Here is a 7,725-nt window from a genome sequence, read left to right as displayed (position 1 = left end):
AAAGCGTTATTTTTATCTATTTCTTCAACAGGCAAAGGAAAAAAAAAACGCAAGCATTTTTTTTTTTTTGCCTAAAACCGCTTAAAAACGCGTCAAAAACGGTTGCGGCCGTTCACAGCATTTTTCCGTCTCTCATTGATTTCAATAGGGTTTTTTGAGGCGGAAAACGAATCTAGAAAGACCATATCACATACGTAGTGGAACCATTATACCCGAATGTTTGCTCCTTCTTTAGTAGCGTACAACTCAAGTGCCAACTTCCATTACATGATAGTGTCTCAACAGGACTCTTTCTACAATAGATCTGGGGTCGGCCAGTGAATACTTTTTCTCTATGTTCAGCTTAACAACAATACCAATGATGATGATGATGATGATGATAATATCCCTGCCTCTTTTCTATAGTAGTCTCAGTACATGTGTTAATATGATATCATTGATAAATGAATAATTAATTGAGTATTTCTCTAGCTGTGACCATCTCATGACTATCACCACATATGGAGCATCCTGCGCACTGACAATTACTAAGCCTCTCCATATTTCTCAGCATTTTCTGCTCCTTTACCCTGCGATCATATAGTCAGAAGTAACATATAAGTTCTCTCCTCACTGTTCAGACGTCATGGGTTTTCTGCTAGGATGGACACACCAGTATTTACAATGTGTCTCTTCTTCTAGATGTTTGTAGGAATCTTCTTGTAGCCAGGATCTCCTTCTCTGTGCTGGTTGGTGTCTTCTACATGTTGAAGGTGGTCATCTTCTAGGTATAGGCAGGAATCTTCTAGCTGCTAACTGGGGTCTACGTGTTGTCAGGACTCTTTAAAATCTCAAAGACTGGGATAAAGATCTCCTGAAAAAAAAAAAAAAAATATTTTGAGACAAAAAACGACAAATATATAACCTACAAAGAAATTGATGCTACCAAAAAAAGTGTAGAAAATGGAAAAAATCTTTATTGGAATAACAATGAAAAGCTACATGTCAATACAATGAAATGATAAAGACTCCACAAGACTCTACAGAAGAAAAGGACAGCTCATTGTGTGACTCACAAAGAAAATAATAATTAGATAAGACCCCATGGCTGCACAGACCTGCGTAATGTAGGTCATATAGAAATACCAAATGGTATGGAATAAACAACTATACAGTGCAAAAAAGCAGCCAGCGCATAAGTAAGAGCAAAAATGAATCAACTATAAAACAAGTATGGAGGGATATAACATACCCATAATAAGGTTGTTCAGGAGCACCAACACAGGGAGTGCCCACCAAGACGCACGTTTCAGCGCTAAATGTCTTCATCAGGGGGTGGCGATGATAGTACACACACAGTATTTAAATGAACGCTAGCCAATGGTGCTTAAAGATATCCAGGTGATATATATATATATATATATGCCCATAAATCAGATAAGTGCACTCACTGTTTACTATTGGTGGCAATATGTGGTCGAGTACATGGCCGGACTCCAGAAACGGCAACAACGAGACACTGGGGCGGAAACACATCAGCGCGTCACCTGACGCGGTCACGTGTGTCAGCAACCCAGCGTGTCATGGGTGACGAATCGGAGGCCGGTCAATCACAACCAATCAGAATGCAACCAGTGATTGAAGGCATGAAAAGCATTCAGAAGGATATTAACCCTGTACGGGCAGTCCAATAGCGATACACTTCATGTCTGCAAGTCTAAACCCAAAATACAGAGAGACAAGATAGTTATACAGATATATTGCACATGTATCATACAAATACATATAAATATATGGACACAAAGTGATGTGTGATGAAGAGCGTCAACGTGTAGGGAGTAATCAAGTGTGGAAGATTATTATCAATTATAATGTGTGAAAAAAGACCAATATATACGTGCCAAAAGGAACAATCCAGTGCACGACCTGAACATAGTAGGGAAGTGACAGGTAAGAAATGATATTAAACACAATAAAGTGTTGTTTATATAGAACATGTGTAAGTAAAAGAGTGAAAAGGTAATAAATGTATGGTGACAAAATAAAAGAAATAAAAAACGAAAAATAAAATAGTGTGAATAGGCGTGTGCGATGAAAAAAGAAGAAAAAAACAACGTGTGTATTATGCATCAAAAAATAAAATGGACTACAAGTGCCATGCACAAAGCAGATTTTAGTTACATGTCGATATATCTAATACAACAAGCCTCAAAGGTGCAGAATATAATATGCAGTGATCTGCAGACAGAGCCCGCTTTTCTATTGTCTGTGAAGATTATCAGAAGTAGGAAATCATTGTTGAGGGTGAAGATCATGACAACCCGAAAATGGCACAGGTGACATAGTCAACACAGGCAGCGTAAAGCATATATCTAATCTGTATACATAAAGAAATGTAGATTAAAATAAGAACATAAAATCCAAAATACCCGACTACAAGCTTTGGTAGCACTCAGAGAAATGCAGCAACACCAATGTTCTCATTGACACCCCTTGGTTGTGTTGTCTTAAGCCTCCATATCCACCTGCATTCTGATTGCAAAAGCCTCTTTTTACATCTCGTCCTCGCATATCAGTATTGATGTGATCTATTCCCTTCACTCTCACAAGTCTAGAGTTACACGCATGATGTAGGTGAAAATGTTGTGGAATCGTCTTCAGCTGTTCCATATCCTCTACTGTTTTGGCATTTTCAATGTCTCTAACATGTTCTCTTACGCGAAAGCGCAATTCTCGGGTTCTCATGCCAATATACATTTTAGGGCAAGGGTAAGTTGCATTATAGATCACACCTGTAGTGCCGCATGTAATTGCCCATGTGATCTTAACATTTTTCAACCCACTTGAGTCAACAAAACCTTGAGAGCGTTCAATATTAGGGCAACTAATACAGTCGCCGCAAGGGTTACAACCCCACTTAGGACCAATCTTTCCAAAACATTTACCCGGTTTTTCCACTGTTCGGTAACTGTGCACTATTGCGTCACGTAAAGAACGCGCTCTACATGCTGCAATAGCAAGGAAATTTGGTAGTACTTTCTGTAGAATTGGATCATTGAGGAGCATCGGCCAAAATGTGTTTGAGGTGTCCCTCATTTCTGACCAAATGATACGTGTTCGTAAATCTTACCTTAGGAGAAATTCCTTATGTTTAGTTACAGTTTGTAATAGCTGTGCACGAGGGGGAGCTGTGCACGTGGTCGTCAATAGGCTTTATTAACATTGCGGCGGCTGCAGCCCTGTTGAGCAAGTCTCCTTCTTAACTCAGTCGTGCGGTATTTGAAATCTTCATGAGTTGAACACATTTTCTTAACACGCAGTAATCGTCCAGTTGGTATAGCTTCGATGGTGTGGCGGGGATGTGAAGACGTGGCGTGAAAAAATGAGTTTGTTGATGTCTCTTTACGATGCAAATCTGTCTGGAGACAACCATTATGGTTCCTTTTAGTTAGTATGTCCAAAAAATCTATCTCAACGTGATTCCACTTGCATGTTAATTTAATGTTACGTGTATTATAGTTAAATACACTGATGAATTCCATGAATTCATCCGAAGTCCCCTGCCAGATCATGAAGATGTCATCAGTGAACGGGCCCAGAAAAGGAGCTGGTTCATTGATATCTCATGATCTGGCAGGAATAGGTCCCTCTCCCACAGCCCCAGGAACAGGTTGGCATATGAGGGTGCACAGGCTGCCCCCATTGCCGTGCCCTGGATTTGCAGGTAGAAGGACCCATTGAACGTGAAAAAATTGTGTTTGAGAACAAGGTCCGATAGGGTTAGCAACAACTCTGAAAAGTTTTCCCATATTGCTCATATGCAAAAAGGTGGCCACTGCATGCAACCCATCCGTATGCTGGATGCCGATATATAGTGACTCAATGTCACAAGTTACCAAAATATGTCCGTCATCTAAATGAATCTCTTCAATTTTCAACAACAAATCTGCAGAGTCGCACAGATACGAAGGTAGACATTCCACTAATGGTTTTAAATGGTGGTCGACCCATCTGCACACCTTCTGAGTTAACCCCCCGGTACACAATATAATTGGCCTACCTGGAAAGTCCTTATGAATTTTGGGTAGTAGAAAAGGCGTCTGTATTGTTGGCTCAGTCACAATCAGTGCCTCCATTAGGGACTTGGAGAGGACTCCGGCATCCATACCATCTTGTAGAATGTGGATCATCTTTGCTCTAAAGGATAATAAAGAATTGTATGTTCTACAACAAGTGGAGTTTTTTTTATTTAGTTTTTTTTTAATTGATGTATTTTTTATTTTTCCAAACATTACAAACAAGCGAACAACAATTCAACAATATGTTTCATGGCAATAGCATCTCTGAACACTTATATCATTATTTTGCATATTATATAATCTACAATTTGTATAAATTACTTCAAATGATCCTAGTTGGAGCGAGGACAGAATTAGAGATTTTACCCCAAAGACAAATTGAAAAAGTGTCAATATTCATAGGAAATGAAACACACTAAATAAACCATAAAGAAGGGGGAAGGGAAGTATAGGGGGGAGGGGGAAGAGGATGGACACGTGTATCCCCATCGTTACCGCGATCCAATACAGATATTTAAGGAATCCGATCATGATTGGTGTCACGCCAGACAGCTGATGTTCCAGATACCAAGTTGTGGAGCCAAAGCATGCAATCAGTTTTTGTTTTATATGAAGTGGTAAGAGAGGTATAAAGTTCTCCCACAACTCAAAAAAGGCTTCAGTTTTGTGCTCTTTTCGATGGGAGGATTCCACCCAATCCATTCGGAAAAGATAAGATATATTTTCTAGGGAAATACGTTGTGTGGGGGGTGTATTATGTATCCAAACCTGGAGAATGGCCTTCCTAGCAGCCGCAGAGACATAGTATAACAGTTGTTTGTGATGTTTCGGGATAAAGCACATGGAAGGTGGCAGTATCCCAAACAGACTCCACTTTTGGGTTGAGGGGCATTGTATGGACAAGGTGTTCGACACAAAATATTGTATCTTTCGCCAAAAGTCAACAATAGTTGGGCATAACCAGAGACAATGTAATTGCGGTTCTCCACACTTTAAACACGAATGGTCAGAGGAGTTACCCATGAGAAAGCCCCTATAAGGGGACAAGTCAGCCCTATGGGCTATTTTAAAAGACATCTCCCAGGACATGGCTGATGGGAGGTATTTGGCAGCCATAGTTACAGATGATAGGACATCGTCATGAGTTATTTGATCTAAGTGGTCAACCCAGTAAGATACGCCTGATCTCGATTTAGTGTAGTCCAATGGTTGTCTTAAAACGTTATAATAGGTAGTGATTAGTCTTTTTCGGCATTGATGAGATGGAGTTAAGTGACAGAAGAAGTCATCCCAGTCTTGATCTTGTAAGTGTCTAATGACCTTGTGAGCATAACTACAGGCCTGCAGGTAATAAAATGGGTGTTGGCCCAAAAAATCATATTGTATACGTAGTTCATTAAATGAGTATGGAGGACGAGTGAGCATGTTAGTTATCTGATTAATACATGTCAACCCCTCCCCCCCAACCCATCCACGAAAAAACACATGGGGGTTGGCATTTTGGAAGTCAAAGTTATGGACCCAAGGAAGAAGTAGGAAAAATCTAGGGTTTAAACCTAAGTGTTGTCTGACCTTGGTCCATGTCTTCCAGGAGGACATGACTAGGGGGTTAGCCCGTTCATCAGGTGATAGAGCCGAGTAGGGAGTGTGTAAGAGGCATGTTAAGGAAATGGGTTTTGAAAATTGTTGGTCCAATGTAGAATCAGAAAAGCAGGAGCTATCAGTTATCCAATCTCCAATCACTTGTAGTTGAGCTGCCATATTGTATAAGTGAATCTGTGGAAAATTAATCCCTCCATTTTCATGATGTTGCTGCAATATGCATAGGCTCACTCTTGGTCTCTTTTGGTTCCAAATGTAGCCTCGAAAGAGAGTATTCAGCCGCCTAACGTCAACTGGTCTCATGTATATAGGCAAGGGTTGTAGTAAGTATAACAATTTAGGGAAGACAACCATTTTTAATAGATTAGCCCTACCTAAAAATGATAGAGTAAAGTGCCTCCAAGCCATGAGTTGGGATTTCAAATGTGCAATAATGGGATTAAGGTTTCGTTGATATAAATTTGATGGTTGTCTCGTGATGCGTACCCCCAAATAGGGAATTTAATCAGAGTTCCATTTAAATGCATGCTTCGAAGACGAGAGTGGCCTGGAGGGACCCTTAAGAATTAGGGCTTCTGATTTTTGTAGATTGATCTTGAAACCTGACAGGGCACCATAAATTGGGATATCCTGGAGGATTGGTTGTAAAGTAGAGGCAGGGTTAGATATGAAGAACAAAATATAATCTGCAAATGCCGATAGTTTAATTTGAGAATCTCCAATTTGTATGCCTTGAAAACATGCTAGGGACTGGAGATGACGGAGAAGTGGATCTAGGGACAAATTAAACAGTAACGGTGAGAGAGGGCATCCCTGACGCGTACCCCTGAAAATTGAGATAGGAGGTGAGTTAAGCCCATTGATGGTAAGGGATGTGGTAGAGCAGGCCTGTGAGCATGAAAGGAATGTTAGAAAGCGGTCTCCGAAGGCCCGGGACTGCAACACCGCTGTGAGAAATGGCCATGAAAAAGAGTCAAACGCCTTTTCCGCGTCAAGTCCCAGCAGCATGGTCACTGGGGAGGAGGGGTCTAGTGCAGACACCGTGGCTGCTACAGCCTGATGGATACCTTTAGTGGAATGTCTATTCCTTAAGAAACCCAGTTGGGTTGGGGCAATGATTGGTCCAAACATGGTTTGGAGGCGGTCGGCCAAAATCTTTGTTAGGAGCTTATAGTCTTGGTTTAAAAGGGAAATCGGGCGATATGAGGAAAGGAGGGTTGGATCCCTGTCAGGTTTGGGAAGCAATATGGTCCTGGACTCATGAAAGTTAGGCAGGTCAATCTCCCCACTAAATATGGCTTGTAAGGTCCTCGTCAATGTCGGTGTAATATCTGGCAAAAGTTTGTAGTATTCAGCCAATAGGCCGTCAGGACCCGGCGTTTTATTATTGTGTAGCTTAGAGATTGCTAAAGCAACCTCCGCCTCCGTGATATCACTATTTAAAAAGTGGAGTTTTTTTAATTGGCGATTTGCTTCATAAATATACATCTGGCGTGGCCAAAATACCACATTTCTGCCTTTATCGGCAGGTTTTACTACCACATCATGCCATGATATAATCCTCTCCAAGCTCTCTCTCTGTCTCTCTCTGTCTCTCTCTCTCTCTCTCTCTCTCTCTCTGAACTCGTCAGATTGTCATTCTTAATTTTCCTTGGAATGTTTTGCTAATCTTCAGAGACTAATTTGACAAAAAGATCTACTGCGGGGCAAATAGACAACGGGGGGATTTTGTAGATTTGGTTCTAATACAGATATGAATCTTACCTTCTGATATTCCCTCTTCTTGGTGAAAGAGTTTCTCAAATATTCGCAATGTTTCTCGTTCCTCAACTGTCACAAATAAATCGTCTTCCTCTTTAAAATACCATTTCTTAAAGATCAAAGATTGTGCAAAACATTGCAGATCTTTTACTGCTGAGAAAAGATCAAAACAGGAGGCGGGAGAAAAGGTCAAGACTTTGTCCAACAGTGTGATGTCACCTATAGATAATTGATGCATAGAAATGTTAATGACCTTCTTGTGATGTCTTGGATTTTGTTCCAATCCCTTATTCATTTTTCTCCT

The 7,725-nt window shown here is 40.6% G+C and overlaps 1 long non-coding RNA gene across 1 annotated transcript; it reads right to left on the bottom strand.

Annotated features, from left to right (window-relative positions):
* Positions 1-464: 464 nt before the first annotated feature.
* On the bottom strand, positions 465-7,514 carry LOC142698018 (uncharacterized). The gene is made up of 4 exons (XR_012865644.1): positions 7,425-7,514; positions 4,040-4,176; positions 3,110-3,398; positions 465-853 (listed from the first exon to the last, which is right to left on the bottom strand). It is a non-coding gene; the product is annotated as an uncharacterized LOC142698018 (long non-coding RNA).
* Positions 7,515-7,725: the final 211 nt, after the last annotated feature.

The sequence above is a fragment of the Rhinoderma darwinii genome, assembly GCF_050947455.1.
Source record: "Rhinoderma darwinii isolate aRhiDar2 chromosome 11 unlocalized genomic scaffold, aRhiDar2.hap1 SUPER_11_unloc_16, whole genome shotgun sequence".
In the NCBI taxonomy this organism is placed as follows: domain Eukaryota; kingdom Metazoa; phylum Chordata; class Amphibia; order Anura; family Rhinodermatidae; genus Rhinoderma; species Rhinoderma darwinii.
Note: the sequence above shows the minus strand (reverse complement) of the source record. Positions and strands in the feature narration are given on the sequence as shown.